A 14,457-nucleotide genomic window follows, 5' to 3' on the forward strand; every position below is an offset into this window, starting at 1 on the left:
TCAGAGAGTGTCAATTTTTTTATCATTACCAATCAGGCTTAGACTCAGATTTATATTGGCATAATCAAGAGTCCATCGCCCACTGGGTTTGATTCTGATCTCACAATGCCACTGTCAGTCTGGAATAACACCACTGAAGCCCATGGAATTATTCTGGTTTCCAGCAGTGTAAATGAGAACAGACTCTTACCTTGAAAATTGAACATGAACGTCTCACTGGTTTTCTTGTTTCATGCAGAATCCAAATTCCAAGTGGTTTACAGAGCTTGCTTTCATAATACACTGGCTGTGTATTAAAAATGTTGTGAATTTTATTGCTTGGCAGATATGCAAACCAGTTTCTTAGGAGGAAATTCCGTCTATTAGAAAGTCCTTTGATTAGGTTATCATCATTTCCACTGCTTTATGCCTTTTCATTTCCCCAAATCACAATGAATGCTTTAAAGAGAAAGAAATGTATTTGCTTGGGGTTTTTTAATTTTTTTTATTTTTTGAGCAGAAGTTTGTTTCAAGGCAGGAAATAAGGAAGCATTATTACTCCATAGATCTCCAAGGGAGATGGCAGAGTCAATCAGGCATATGGTCCCTAGAGTTATAAAGCAACGGAAGCTGGAGCAGGTAACTGCTATCATTTCAGCTTTGATCTGCTTTTAAAAATGTTAACCTCATACTAACCTTTGGAGCAGGAGGTCAGGGCATGGTTATAACCTCAGACCAGGGCAGTGTTGCTTGACAAAGGAATCATGTCTCCCTGTGTGTGCATGACCATCTGAAGGTATAATAAATAATAATGAAAAGCTACTTAAGCTTCAAGTTTTTCTTATATTATTTATCCCCTTCTGCATGGCAAATGTCTGTAAAAAGTTCACTGAGTATGACATATTTTACAGTTTACTTTGAGCTTCTTTGGGGCAAAATTAAATTTGTTTTCAAATTTATTTGAAAGTAAAAAGCTTTACTTTGAAAAGGGAAAAAAGTACATTTTTACATGCATTTGATACGTAGGAAATAATTGCCAAAGATTTGATTGGATATAAAACCACAAAATGGGGAAAAAGGGCAAACATGCACCTAAAAAATGAGGGCAAACTTGTGAATTTCTCAGAAAACTCAACATATTCTCTTCTCTCTCTTTGTGTCTCTACATATGTGTGTCTGTATTTGTTTGTAGAAAGCCTGGGAAACCTTAGGGGCTGGCTCCTACCCTGGGGGTCTTTAAGAGGAGGCTGGATGGACACCTAGCCAGGGTCGTCTGACCCCAGTACTCTTTCCTGCCATGGCAGGGGGTCAGACTCAATGATCTTCTCAGGTCCCTTCTGACCCTACCAACTATGAAACTATGAAACATAAAGTGCTAAATTATACAGGCAGAGGGCTTTGTTTATCAGAAACCTCATCACTTTTCCGTGTTGAAAACTAAATGTAAACTCACTTTAAAAACTGCTTTTGCCTTGAAAGTGATTAAATAATTATTTCTAAGTTATCTCTCAGAGCTTATTTCTGGTGATTTCAATCTTTCTCAAATACCTACAGCCTTGCCTATGTGCACAGCCCACAGTAGCTTTGATTCCAAACTGAAGATTCAGATTTAAATTAATTTTCATGCAAGAATATGATCATAGTATGGGGCAGATTTCACAGCCCTTGCGGTAGGGGGCCGCTTGGTCTAAAGAATATGCTGCAGGTACAAGGCAAAGGTAGACATCATGCAGCCATGCTCTCTCTGAGCTTTCCCTCTGTCCACTTCCATCTTAGTATGCCATCTACTCATATAAATTGCTGGTTGTTAGTACCTTAAATCCCCTCCTTTCCCCAAGAGTTACCTTAGTCATTAACACAGAAAGCAGTTGTACCCTGGGGAAGGTGCCTTATGCTATAAAATATTTGAGCAAATATTTGAATGTTGGGAAACACTATCATTGGCCATGCGTAGGGGGTTCACGTGGGTGCACATGCACCCCCTGAGTTTGGCGGTGCACCCGCTGAAAGACGCGCTGCCAATGCTGCCGATGGCACGTACGGGCAGTCACCGCCCTCTACCCCCCACCGACACCACTGGTGGCATGTGCAGGCAGTCATCGATTGCCACTGGCAGTGGTCACTGACCGCTAGTCAGTGCTCGCCACCCTCCTCCCCCTGCCGCTGACACCACTGTGGCCGCCTGCAGAAGCTCCCTGCTCACTGCCGCCACACCCCCGGCACTGCTGCCACTGCCTGCAGGCGGTCGCCATGCATGTGTCATTCATGCAGTAAGTGGAGACAAAGTTGTTGTTTTGAGATTAGACACAATGTTTGTACTTACAAAAATTAGAAGAGAGGAAAGAAGGCAGGCAGGCACTGAGGAAGGAAAGGAATGCAGTCAGGAAGAAAAGAAGAAAAAGGAAGACCGGAAGGGAAGGGAAGGCAGGCAGGAAGAAAGGAAGAAAAAGAAAGCATGGTAGGCAGGCAGGCAGGAAGAAAGGAAGAAACCATACAGCAAATTTGTTTCACTGGCTGCTTTGTTATTATCAGAAGGGACAGGCAGATGGGGACAATTTGATCAGACCAGGAAATTCTGTGCCAAGTTGGATTCGTTCATCTGCTTTGAAATATTATGCGGCATATGGCAACTGGTATTTACTGATGTATTCCTGAGATGGCATCATGATGACAGCATCTCTGCGGTGAGCGATATAAAATAAAACAGGCCGTGTGACTGAATACCAGAGAGTAATTTGAATGAAAGTCTGGGCTAATCTTGTCACCAATTGAAAACGAGCTGCTGAGATGGTTTATTAACATACTGACGGATTGTGAGACAAAGTTACAGCTTCTATTATTTAAACTGCATGGCCTGTACAGTTATTTCTCACTACATTGAGCTCTGTGCTAAGTGCAGTAGTGACTGTTTCTGAGTGCTGTGCAAAATCATCTATTTTTGCTGGGTGAATAGACCTGTATGAAAATAAGCTTGATAATGCAGGCAGAAAAATACACATTTCTACCCCTCGGGAAGTTTGAATACTTTGAAAAGTTCCTTTTGTCTCTTGGAAGTGCTCCTGGCCAAGACTACATCTCCCATAATGCACCACATGTGTGTACTTCCATGAGGCAGTTAGTTAGCTGGTGTGTCCATGGAGGAAAATGGTGGGGGGGCTTGAGTTAGAACTACCATGAGGTCCTAGGGCAACTAACATGGGCACAGATTAATGTCTGAAGTTGCCTGAAAAAAAGTGTTTTGATGGACGCTGCATTTTTTCCTGCAGAAAGTATTAACATTGCAGAAACTGAATTTTCTGTTTTCTTTAAAAAAAACAAACCCAAACCCTGAAAATTCCTGCAGAACATTTGAAAATGCAGAGACCTTGGCTAGTCAAAGCTTCTTTTGCACTTGGACCACTGATGCATTTGATTTTAATGGGACTGTGTATTCTAAGCCTTTAAATGGCTTGAAACACTTAGGCACTTTTTCTTTTATCGGGTCCTATGCAATCCTAATTTCACCATTCTGTGCCTTGGTTTCCCTATTTGGACAATTGAAATGATATTCATCCTCCTTGCTAAAGCCTTTTGAGACCTAGAGCCAAAAAACATGCTATAAAGCTGTAGGTAGAGTTGTCAGAACTTTTTGAAAACTCTCATTTCATTTGAACAACAAATTTGGAAGGAAACAATACATTTCACGTAACTTCAGATTGAATATTTTTGCTTTGTTTTGTTTTCAAAGACTAAAAGAAATCAGGATTTTTACTTTCATTTCTGATGGGTTTTTTTATTTCTTTCTGTTGGAAAAAAGGAGAAAGGTTTAAAAGGAGAAAAGTTAGGGAAAATGGGGAAAGTTTTTTTTTAATGTGCTTTCATCAGGCTTTAATTTACTTTTGTTAAAACTGGAAGGGAAAAGTGGGGAGGAAATGAAAAGAGAAAAGAAGGAAGAGGAAGGCATAAAAGAAGGAAGTTGAAAATGAAAATGTTCTATTTTTGAGAATCAAACTAAAAGGAACATTTTCAAAATGAACATGTTTCGATTCCTTTTGAAACTGCCAAAAATCTAAATGCAAAATGTTTCATCTGAGGAGTTACTTTTCCATTGACAAAACATAGTGCAGAAAATGTAAACATCTCTGACCTACATGATTGATTGAGATTCAGGAAAAATGCTAATCTATCACCTTATGGTGCAGGTGCAGAATTTTATAAACAATAATTAAAGGGAATATGGCATGATGCCAACCAGAAAGTCTCTTCCCCCCCCTTGCTTTCTCTCCCTCTTCATTTCCTACCTCTCCCCAAAAGAGTATTTTTAAAAAGCCTTCAACACTTACTCAAGACACTATAAATCATTACAACTGGGCTTTAATCGACTTCTCAAGCAGAATCGATGTGCTTTCATCCTGCCTTCTAATATACATGGCATTAAAAAATGTATGAAACCAAAGTTTGACTTTCCTCATGACTCACTTCTGCCTGATGCCTATAGATCATTACTGTTGATAACTAGGCATGTGGCAAACTAGATTGTTAGTACAGCTTGACTATGTAGAAGTATAGTTGCAATATTATTACCTAGTATGGGTTGAAATGACTTTTCTGATTCAAAATATTTGGCAGTAATGAAAAATTCTCTGTTTTTGTTTTAATCTGGAAAAGCAAAAATCCCTATTTTAATTGTTTTTAATCTCTGAAAATCCCTGATTTTGTAAAAACTTTTGAGAATGAAAGTTTAGGATAAAAATGGGATCTTTTTGGCAAAGATTTTTGTTTAGTTGAAAAGTTATTTTTGTGCAAATAAAATTTCAATTAAATGTTATTTGACCAGGTCTACTGTTAACGTGTTCACCTCTCCAGCCACTTCCACAGGCATCCTTTTTTGTATCATCTGATCGGGCTTTTTGTTATATACCAGTATTAGAAGCTGTTGGAGTCAAAACCATTCTTTGTACTTCATGGAGATACAGCACCTATGATAAAATTTACTGTAATGATCACTAGTGGTGCTTCTAGTGAAAGACAGATATATCTTCATCACGATGTCAGTAGTTTTTAAGTAGAACCTCCTGGTCCCAATGGTTTCATTTGGATGCTCTGCTTAAGAGCTGACAGCAAAATATGGCTCCAGATGGGGTGCTTAACGTCCTTTGTTCCCGATGAATTCAGTGACTTGTGCCCTAAAGAAACTATTTCATTTTAGAGCTTAAATTGAAGTTCCATTGAAGTGTTGAGGGAAAGGACTAGCTCCATATGGCATGGTGGCTTTTTGCAACAAGTTGTTAATTTAACACCTTCCATGGGAGTTTTATTAAGAAACATACTCAACTTTTGGGGAATTTCCTTCACTTTACCTTTCCCGACTAGTTTAGTGGGAGTACCCAAAGTTATAAGGGAAACAAGGTATTTGTTTCCAGATGATATTATCTTGTGAGAGATCAATACATTGTAAAATAATTAGCCATTAAAACAAGTTGCGTGGGTCTTCCACATCCTACTGCCACATGCGTTTGCACAGGCTCAGATTCTACCCAAAATTCCCAAGTGAAGGAGGGAGCTGTCCCAGGGTTGGACTGGGCAAGTTTATATGAAATGAGAATTTATTACTGAGCCCAACCTAAGGGAAGAGGGAAAATAAACTTTTTTCTCTGTGAAATAGATACAGGGTTTCACACATAACATGGGGTTGTTGAATCTTAAATTAATTCTTGTGACTTATATAACAGACTGATTTATCTACATAGCAATGTTTTGTTGCTTCCAGATGGACTCCAAGCAGCACTTATGAAACTTCTCTCCCTCCCCATCCCCTTTAATACACATCAGTAACTTAATATAAACTCCCTGTCATCTGTCAACAGTAGGGGTCCAGGCCCTATTTTTATGGCTTTTACTTAAATATGGAATCTCATGGCCAAAAAAAGGATGAAGGACTTGCATTGTCTAGTAAAACACATGGAACTTCCTCACCCACTCCTTTGTGCTTTGAGAGCATGGAGAGCTCTCAATAAACTTCATGCCACAAAGTGAGATGTTAGAGCAACAAAATACCTCTATGTTGGTAAAAAAAAAAAAATTAAAAAATTCCTGAGTTGAGAGAAGTCAGTGGTTAAAATGGGAATTTGGGACTTAGAAAAATTAGGTCCTACCCCTTGTTCCACTACCCTTTTTGTATGTCCTTGAGCAAGTCACTTACTTAACTGTGCTTTGGTTTACTCATCCGTAAATGGGAACAATAGCACTGGAAGGTGTCAAGGGAATTATTAAAAGGAGCAAAATAAGTATGTAAGACAGAGAAGGGAAGGACAACATAGATCAGGGAATGGTTCTTCTAGGTCAGTAGGTCCAAGTTGGGTCGACCGGCTATGAATATGCAGTGACATATGACATTAATGACATCAGTGAAATGTTTCTGTCTCTTTCAGTTTTTTCATGTAGGGCATAGCACTGTGGTGTCAAGCACTGAGCTGAACTGAAGTGCTGGGACTCCAGCTCATTCCTTGTGAACAGATATCTTACATATGAAAAAACAACATGACAGCTGACACCAACTGTCTGTCATTGGATGTCTCAGCAGACAGAATTACATGGGCTGTGCAGATAGAGTTACTGTTTCACCCTTGGTGCCCTGAACGTTGGCAGGGCATTGCTAAGAAGCACATATACCTGCAGCCAGTTCTAAGAGTAAGTGAAGGTTTCAGTGTCCAGTCCAGCTCCCATGCATTAAATTTCTTACTATAGAAAGAAAGGTGCTTGGAAGAGAAGAAAGAAAAAAAAATTCTTGGTCCCTCCCTACATCAGTAGTGAGACTGTGGCCTATTAAATGTCCCTAAGCAGGAGTGTTAACGCACATAAAATACACTCTTCTTCTTTGCATGACTGATCATGTGACTGGTACTAGTGTGGCATAAGCTGAGCAGTCTCCACTAGGCAACTACTCCTTGGCCACATCTACATGTGTGCTTTACTGTGGAGCAGACTAATTAGCTGTGGAGTAAAGCATTGCTGTCTACACATGTGACAGTATTAGGCCACAGTAAACTAATTAACCATGCTGTAAGATAGTATGGGGGCAGTAGTGACTGGAGTCATTAACTGCAGTTAAACACACATGTAGATGCTGACTGTGGGTGTAAATTGGACCCAGTCAGCCCAGCCAGCAGGAGGCCAGGCTCCTGTCTACTGCCTAGCCTCATGGCTCTGCACTTCCAGAACCCTTGTGCCCCAGCCTGTCCCTTCACTGTCTGATGCCATTACCTGGAGCCTGGGGGCAGAGCAGGGCAGGAGTGTCCCTGGCATAAACTGCTCCTCTCCAGCTCAAACTGCTGCTGTTCTGATGCACGTGTAGATGATGCACCCAGGAATAGGTTTTTCTGGCTCAAACTGGCCCGGAGTTTATTGCTTTGAATTAATTGCGTGTATAGACACACCCCTTCTCCCATACAAGTGGGCAAGGAGCAGGCTTTATCCTCTGTTTTGCCCAGCACATTGGCCCTTGGAGAATTACTCTGTTCTAGGGAAATACGGCCCCACTGAGTGAGTTAACTGCAGTAGGGTCTAATATGGGGGTTTCTGGATCTCAAAGCATGAGCCTTTTCTATCCAATGCCTGAGCCAGAAGCCCCAGGTCTGTCAGTCAAGGCTGTAGTAGGTCCATCTGCCTGTATATGCATCTTAAACACTACCAGGAAGGGACAGCCAGGCAGAAGTCTAGCACCCCATACCTCTCTAATAAAGCACGGGGAGAAGCAGGAAGCATGCTGTGACTTTCAGAGCCACTGTCGGGTTCTTGGTGTGCTCCAGGGTAACCCGCCACCTTATTGCCCTAAGTCGAGGTATGCGACAGAGGCTCCATGCAGCCCTGTACAAGTGGCTTTTGGATCCACAATGAATTTGATGTGATAAGAGTAATGCTGTTGGGAACCATCTTATTAATTAATGCTCTTGAGGGAAGAGCTGTTCACAATGCAATAAGTGGTTACATTGTAAAAACACAATATCAAAAGCAAACCTAACAAGAAGGGGAATTCGCAAGCTGTTGCCTGGTGACTTCTGTTTCAATATATGTGCTTTTTTCCATAAACAAATCCAACCAGTGTTTTTTCCCCCTTCCACTAATTAGATATCCATGCGCTCATAAGCAGCCCCGTAGCTATATCACATAAAAATAATATGACAGCATTTCTCTTCCAAGGATCTCAGAATAGTTTACAAATATTAATTAATCCATCCTCATAATAGCTATGCAGGGAAGGCATTTTGAGCCTAAATGTGTAGATGGGGAAATTGAGCCACACAGATTTGAAATGTTTTATTCAAGGCAATGTGTCAAAGAGCTGGAAACAGAAGGCCTGACTTCCCGTTTCCTGCTCTGACCACTAGACAGCCTTCTGTCCTGCACAAAGCTGTGTTCAAGTGGAGGGAAAACTTTTACTGGGGAGAGGGACTTTAGCATTCCTAGCTTTCCAAGGGGTATCACAAATACAGCTTTGGGAGAGCAACAGGGAGATGTATTTTAAACATTATGACAAATACCTTGACAGTGGCCCTTTCAAGTCAGAGCCGTAAGTAAGGGAAGTTCACTGATCTGCCTTTTTATCAAAGCTCGTCTCTGTTATGTTAAGCACAGTACCCTACAGAAGTTAAGAAGCTAATGGGGGAAGGAGGCATTAGACAGAAAGATCAAATACAGCAGATCGTAGCCAAAGGGATGAAAACGATATGGCACCTGAGAGTGGCAGTAAATGTAAAATGCTTATCTCTCATTTCAGATGTATGATTAACTGTTTCTAACTACGCTGTGGATTGGAGAATAAAGGGAAATGTGGATGGCTGTAATGCGGTCAAAATGTTTCAGAAACTGACTGAACAGACCATAAAAGTAAGACTTCGGGGCTCTCGGATGCATCTACTGCAGGGGGAAACTAATGATGTGGGGATTTGTAAATAACTGTTATTGTAGAAAGATTTTAAAAAATAGTAGCATGGCTACTACAAAGCAGTGGAATGAGAAACAAGAATTATGAGGCTGGTATGAAGTAACACGGGGAGTAGAGCAGTGCTTCGATTCTGCAATAGAAAGATGTTTGTAGTTTTCTTTCTTTCCCATTTTGCAATTGCCCTTTGTTCAGTGCAGGTTTAAGATGGACAAGGCTTTCTAACCTCACCTGTCCCCAGAGCCTTTGATGTTATTTCACAAAGGGTGGATTTCTCCTTTAAAATTTGAAGCCAATGGGTCTCATCAAATGCAGAACATCTGGTCTGAAATATTTTTAAATCTACATTTCAGCCTGTTGCAGCCACAAACTTTGATATTTGCATTTATATTAACAACAACCCTTTGCACTTCTGTAGCGTCTTTCATCCCAAGATATCAAAGGGCTTCAGCAATCATGAATTTAGTTCTTCAACCCCCCTCTAAAAACATTTTTCAGGCAGAGAAACAGAGGCACAAGAAACCTGATCCTCCAACACTTCCTGCCTAGCATTGTCCCTGCCACCAGCACAAAAGTGAATGCAAAGGAGGCACAGTCAGTTCTCTGCTTACTGGCATGGGTGGTACACTGTTCTCCTGCAGGACAGATTTAAGTGAGGCAGTGGAGAATTAAACCCAGAGAGATTAAAATGGGCCAGCAAGGAATGTGAGGGCCTTTTCTGACACACTAAACATTTACGGGGAAATTCTGCCAGTCAGCAAGAGGAAGGAAGATGTGAGATTTTCCCATTTCAGGCACTTCTTTGGTAAATTAATCTTGTGTAGATGTTCTGGGCCTGATTCTCAGGTGTGTTTATATTAGAAGACAGGGTAGACTTGCACCTCATAGACTAACTACTCATGCAATACAAAATAGTCTTTAAGTAGCCTCCTACTGTAAGGCCATTTTACATTGCTACAATAATGTAAAAGGAAATTAATGTTGATGAGAATTCAAGCTATTGACTCCAGCAGTGTGTGCAGCCACTAAGGGCCTTGATGCACGTTAATTTTAGGTGGCTTCTGGAGCTCTTAACCCCTGGATTGTCTAAGTGTTAACACCTGAAACTAGTTTTAAGCACACTTGATCTTAAAGTTATACTAGTCCAAGGCAGGTTTATCTCTGATCCGTATTACCCAGCTTGTGTTCCATTAATGAATGGTGGCTCCCCAAAGATGAGCCACCCAAGTTGCAGTCCTCCAGCATCCCACAATGCTGTGTCCCCTCCCCCACCCTCCTGTTCTGTGTGGAAAAATTTTCCACCCCTGAACTCTACTGCCCAGGGGACAGTTCTGCCACCAAGCCAACACCCTCTCCACCCGGAGGGTGCGACCCTCCTATCCCCCAGGGTGCGACCCCATGCAAACACTCTGCTGAGCACATGCCAGCTTGGCAGGTCCCTTGGCACAGGTGTATCCAGGAGTAGAGTCGAGGGGAGATGGAGGGGAACAAGGTATGGGGCTGGACTTATGAACCGGGGCTTCATTCTGGGGCAGGGCCAGTAGCTCCCCCAAAAGTGCCTTCCCTCACTGCTCCCACCTCCCATCTACCCTGGGAAGCATGACCATCGCCCTGCATCCCCCAATCCCAAATCCTAATTTATTAAAATACAAGACCACCTTTAATGTACTTCTTCATTTGTTTTGAAATTCTTTTTTTTCTTTTTTTTTTTTTACTACTTTTCATTTTATCCTTCTGTGGCTGAGTTCTTTCATTTCACCACCATTCATAGATTTCATAGACATTAAGGCTGCAAGGGACCTCGTGAGATCATCAGGCCCAGTCCCGTGCCCAAGGGGCAGGAAGTCAGCTGGGGTCAGGTCATCCTAGCAAGATAAGCATTCAAATGTTTCTTAAAGGTATCCAGAGTAGGTGCTTGCACCACTTCTGGGGGGAGTCTATTCCAGACTCTGGAGACTTGAACGGTAAATAAGTTTTTCCTTATGTCCAGTCTAAAGTGGTCTTCCAGCAGTTTGTGACCATTAGACCTTGTCTTCCCATGGGGTGCCCTGGTGAACAGATGTTCTCCCAGCTCCTGATGCACACCCTTGATGTACTTATAAGCAGCCACCAGGTCACCCCTGAGCCTTTGCTTCACCAGGCTAGAGAGTCCCGTGGCTCTCAGCCTCTCCTCATAAGGCCTGTTCTCCTGACTTTTAATCATGCACATGGCTCTCCTCTGGACTCTCTCAAGCTTCTCCACATCCTTTCTAAATTGTGGAGCCCAGAATTGGACGCAGTACTCCAGCCTCGGCCTCACCAAGGCCAAGTAAAGCGGGAGGATGACATCTTGATTCCCCCCACCCCCATTTCCTTTCCACCTCCCATTTCATTACCCACTCCTATCCCATTAACTCTCTGCCTCCCAGCTTCATGTTCTGCTCCCCCACCCTCTGAACCGCTCTTTCACACTCCCCTGTCTAGGGCAGGGATAGATGCCTGTCCTGGCTCACCTGCCCTGTAGAAGCAACTCAGAGCTGTAGCTCCTAGTCAGGCCCAGCTCACCAGCCCTGTAGCAGCAAGTCACAGCTGTGCAGGTGGGGGGACAGTCAGAGAAGGTTTTTGCCTTAAGGTGTGTCTGCTCCAAACTTAATCTACCACCAACACTGATCAACATTTGAGAATCTCAAAGTGCAACATATAGCAAGGCCCTAAGATTTTCAAAAGGCAGCTGTCACAATAAACCTTGGTACTCATCTGCTGCTGTGGCATCCTTCTGTTAGGAAATGCTCGATTCTCTTTACACTGGTCTGAGCTCGAGGCCCTTATCAGGAAGGTGGGCAGGTTCCACAGGGTGACTGCTGGCTAGGAAAAACCACCAAAAGCCAGGAAACTTACACCAAGAATCACAGTACTGCTGTACTTGCATAGTCAAAAGGCAATCATGGCATGTGATATTCTTCCTACTTAATTCTGTACATTTCTTAAGGTACAAGAGTGTAAATGACAGGAACTGTAGATTCTTTAGGGCAGGAACCGTCATTTTGTTCCATGTTTGTACAACACCTTGAACAGGAGGGCCCTGAGCCTTGACTGGGACTCTTGACTAATAATGCAGTAGATAAAATAAATAATAGCAACACGCAGAGTTGTGGGGATATCTTTAAGCCTTTTTACCTGCTCTACATCAGAACTGGGCCATTCCTGACCTGCTTCCCACTCACCCACCTCAGCAGATGGTGCTAAATGCTGATCCCATTCATACCAGTGCAATGGTATTGATTTCATTGTGGATTAGGGCCTGAATGGGCCCTAATGAGCAATCAAGGAAATGAAATGATGGATGATGTCTATAATGGCTAGAAGAGTAGGAGGCTATTAGGGGCTGGTGTGACAATTATGGTATAGAGGGTAGGTGATAGATTAGACAGACGTAAAAATAAAGTAAACCGGGAATTCAGATTTACTACAGGAATCTCAGTGTAACACTCTGGTCTTTACTCCTGTGGCTCATTTGATTTTCTGAGTGCCGTGAATTAGGGATGAAATGTGAGTCATGATTTTTCACCTGAATTTCTTTGTCTTTTATGGTCTTAAGTCAGACTCTTAATATAACCTTAATGTATTGTGTGATGGTTTAATATGTGGAGCAATTACAGTGCAATGATTAACAAGCATTCACTATGACAATGCAGGAGAAATATTTAATCCAGTCACATTTGGTTTTCATCTGGGAGAAGAGATTGTAACAGACCTGTTAGCCTAGGGCAGTGATTCTCATCCAGGGCCCCTCTGTGAGAAGGTAAGTACTATAATATCTAAATTAGTTTTTGAAATTGGGTGCCATTCATTTCACAAAAATTCTGGTGGCATGTCTTGGATCCAATAAGGGTTGCCTTGAATCCAATGAAGTTCAAAAGAGGTTGAGACTAGCCATCTTATCTGCTGGCCTAGGGATAAGAATAGCACAATTCACCTGGAGCATGGTCTCTTAACCAACTATAGAAGTACTCAGGGTTTAACACTGACAACATGCTTAAGCATCTGATATAATTGATGCCTGACTTTAAATCCCCTACAGTACCCATCACCCTCAGAAATGCTTGGCTCAACTCACATAACTCTACGAGTATTATATTTTTGAGAAGTAGTGGAAAGTGAAGCAAATAACCAAAAAGTTTGTCATCTTGGCTGAAGTCATGGAGGGTGTATCTGTGCTGCACTCACTGAAGTTCATTGAGGCATTCCTGAGCTAATGTTAGACTAGGTAGTTCGGGTACTGCTAGGCGAATAGCTACCATAGCATGGAGTTCAGCTCAGGCTAACTGCCCAAATATTTACTCAGCTTCCCAAGCAGCTTTTGCAGCCAGGGAATAACTAAATATTTTGCACTAAAGAATCATTGTATAAAATGCATAAAGGCTTTATGGGCAGTAGTGTAACTGAGGGGAATGACCAGAGAAGCAGCCCCATGCACTGCCTTTTATGGGGTGGAGGAGAAAAGCACAACAATAGCCACCACTGCAGGTTAGTTATGCCACCACTCTGTCAGCCCACACTTCTCCATGCATCACGGCTACTTAGCTATGCCTCTGCTTTGGGGAGAAGAGATCAAAATGCTGGACTGTCATCTTGCAGGGGAGTACCTGGATCAATGGGCTAGAGAGTCAAGCCTCTACCTGTTAAGTTTTTCTGGTCTCATGAAGCTTGTTTTCCTTTCTTCATGGCTGTCCAGCTTCAACCGGAAAGGTGGGGAGTACTCTCGATATTGTATAGCCTGCTGGCCAGTGCATTCTCTTGGGAGGCAGAAGATGTAGGTCTGAAACAGCTCAGGTTGAGGATGGCTTAGAAGCTAGGCCATCCTGGAAAACGGGTTTAACCACTACACTATTAAACAAGCACACACTGGTTGTGCCACCACCATTAGGCTTTTGAATGGACATGGCTAGGGCTGTTGTGCTTTCTGCTGACCTAATACTGTTGGGATGTGTTAGGCACATTCAGATCATGTCTCAGGGGATGTGAGCTTAAAGATAGAAGTTTGTGAATTCCAAAGAGGCCTAGCTGGCAGGGGGCTCAGCTCCACCAAGATGGGAGGTAGTTCTGGGCATGTTTGGTAGCAGAACTTTTGGTGCTTAAGTAACTTCACTGGAGAAAACTTAGGCACTGGCAGTCTCTCGTGGCTCATCTATGCTGCACAGTGGTATGTCTCAGTAGTAGGAGCCTGAGTCCACCCTGCCGCTGAGTTCATGCATGCTCCAGACCTGCAATATTGTTAGTAAAACTATCCCAGGCTCATGTCCAGTTCTCACTGTCTGGCCTACTGGAGGCTGAGAGCTTGAGAGCACGTATAGGGTGACAAAACCTGAGCTGACTTAGTGGTGAAGTTCTGGGGTGAAGCACACTTGTGTGTATACTGGTGGGTAGGATGTCCTTAGGTCTCTAGTGCTGGAACATACAAATTCTAAGATTTACTTCAAGTGTCTACATCTTTTAAAGGGTGTACTTGGTAGCCGTGTTGGTCTGAGACAAAAAGATGGACAGAAAACTAGAACTCTTGGTTCCAAAATGATACCTTT

General features: G+C 42.5%; 1 long non-coding RNA gene across 1 annotated transcript in view; it reads left to right on the forward strand.

Moving 5' to 3' along the window:
• Positions 1-7,103: 7,103 nt before the first annotated feature.
• The window catches only part of LOC109286924, a 20,663-nt gene continuing 13,309 nt past the window's right edge, over positions 7,104-14,457 (forward strand). Inside the window, exon 1 of the long non-coding RNA XR_002094713.1 lies at positions 7,104-7,206. This is a non-coding gene — a long non-coding RNA (uncharacterized LOC109286924). The remainder of the gene's footprint in view (positions 7,207-14,457) is intronic.

This window comes from Gavialis gangeticus, unplaced genomic scaffold (genome assembly GCF_001723915.1).
Source record: "Gavialis gangeticus isolate Ggan-Ray unplaced genomic scaffold, GavGan_comp1, whole genome shotgun sequence".
Taxonomy (NCBI): Eukaryota; Metazoa; Chordata; order Crocodylia; family Gavialidae; genus Gavialis; species Gavialis gangeticus.